At 33.9% G+C, this 2,227-nt stretch overlaps 1 non-coding gene across 1 annotated transcript; it reads right to left on the bottom strand.

Annotated features, from left to right (window-relative positions):
- Positions 1–594: 594 nt before the first annotated feature.
- Positions 595–701, bottom strand: LOC130682226 (U6 spliceosomal RNA). Its single transcript, XR_008995445.1, has one exon. It is a non-coding gene; the product is annotated as a U6 spliceosomal RNA (small nuclear RNA).
- Between the last annotated feature and the right edge of the window lie 1,526 nt (positions 702–2,227).

The raw sequence follows: 2,227 nt of genomic DNA, 5'->3' as shown, positions 1-2,227 counted from the left end.
TGGTTCAAAGGAGAACTTAAATGAAAGACAGTTGGTAGAAATACTGACATAAATTTGTCAATATGTATAAAATGGGTTTATATCTTGTAAAACAATGAAATGTAGTATGTTGGCTTAATTTTTCCTTCTGAGTGGCAATCAAATGTACATTTACTGGACATAATCCACTTGCATAGCTTAGATAAAAAGTCATCTGTATTTCTACCAGTTTTCAACTTCATAAAGCACATAATTCTACCTCTACAAAATAGGAAATAACCTAGTGAATATAAAATTATCAAATTTTAAATTCATCCTTTTTTCAATTTTTTAGTTGAAATATAGGTAATATGCTATATTTAATGGTTTCATACATAAAACATAGCTTTTCAACAATTACACTTCATTATTAAATCCTCACCATGTTAAGTGTAGTTACCATTTGTGAACATACAAAGAAATCACACTTTACTGACTATATTCCCTATTCTGTACTTTCATTCCTGTGACTAACTTATTTTACGATTTGAAGTTTGCATCTCTTTGTACCCTTCACCTATTTCATCCACCACCCCACCCATCTCACTATGACAACCACCAGTCTTGTTTTCCGTGTATACGAATCTATTTCTGTAAAACTTTATTCTTTATTTTTTTTTAGGGGCCATGATAATCTTCTCTGTATCCTTCCAATTTAGTATATGTGCTGCCGAAGCAAGCACTATTTCTGTAAAACTTTTAAATAAAATAATGCCCAGATGAATTGCTAGGTAGTGCATAGGACACCGGGAATTTATCCTGTCCAGTTTTAATTATAGGACAATTTCTTAAACACTTCACTTGCTTAAATTTTATTAGTCTATTATATATCTGATTATAATAATTCATTATAAATGTATCTTATATCTCTGTTAATGATTTGATAATACTGTTAATTGCTATGGAGTGAATGTTTGTGTCCCCTCAAAATTCTTGTGGAAGCCCAATGTAATGGCATTTAGAAGTGGGAACTTCATTAGACATTTAAGATTAGCTGATATCATAATGATAGAACCCCCACAATGGGATTAGAGGCCTTACAAGAAGAGAAAAAGACCAGAATCCACTGTCTCTCCATAATGTGAGGATATAGCAAGGAAGAGGGTTTTAAAGCATGAAGAGGGTTCTTACTAGATAGCGAATCTATTGACACCTTGATTGTTGATTTTCCAGCCTCCAGAATTGTGAGAAATAAATATTTGTCCTTTAAGCCATCTAGTCCATGTTAATTTATTGTTGCAGCTCCAGCAGATGAAAAACAATTCAGCTCAAAGAATGCCTTAACAATAAACATTATTTTTTATTTTTGAAATATTTGTATCCATATTACATAAATCTTTACTTTTTTCTTAGGGGTAAAAAGATGCTTTGGGAATGGACTCATCTGTTTTGTTAGCTATATTCCACAAAAATAGAAATAAACTGAAAAGAAATGAACAAATATTCAGTTAAGTTGGTGAACAAAAGCAAACAGCCCCCTTGTCTTCATTCAATATTGCTGGTCCTCTCACTAGTGTGGCTTTTCCCTTTGGTGTACTTTGTTTAAGATGATGTCTTAGTAGATTTTTCTGCTTAGCTGTAGACTGTGACAAGACCTCACCTGGGCCATACTGTAGTAATATGGCATACATATAGCACAGAGTTAACCATCCTATACACTGTGGCTGAAAAGTGCTAGCTGTTATATATTTCAAATGTGAAGTTGTCAGTATTGGTCTGGTCCATCAGTTGCCATAACTTCCAATAAAATGGCCTCTATAAAAGATCCCCACTTTAAAAGAACACATCAAAAATGGAACTATACTTTTGGAAATAAGATATTATGATAATATGACTTTTTTTCATCTTTCAGCTACCTTTTTAAAAAATTTTTACTTTGTCATCATTAATCTACAGTTACGTGAAGAATATTGTTTACTAGGTTCCCTCTTCATCAGGTCCCCCCCCACACACACCATTACAGTCACTGTCCTTCAGCATAGTAAAATGCTATAGAATCACTACTTGTCTTCACTGTGTTGCACAGCTCCCCATTCTCCCCCTACATGCTAATTGTACATGCTAATCATAATACCCCCTTTCTTTTTCCACATCCTTCTCCCTCCCTTCCCACCCATCCTCTCTAGTCCCTTTCCCTTTGGTAACTGTTAGTTCACTCTTGCATTCTGTGAGACGGCTGCTGTTTTGTTCCTTCAGTTTTTCTTTAATC

Source organism: Manis pentadactyla, chromosome Y, assembly GCF_030020395.1.
Source record: "Manis pentadactyla isolate mManPen7 chromosome Y, mManPen7.hap1, whole genome shotgun sequence".
Classification (NCBI taxonomy): Eukaryota; Metazoa; Chordata; class Mammalia; order Pholidota; family Manidae; genus Manis; species Manis pentadactyla.
Note: the sequence above shows the minus strand (reverse complement) of the source record. Positions and strands in the feature narration are given on the sequence as shown.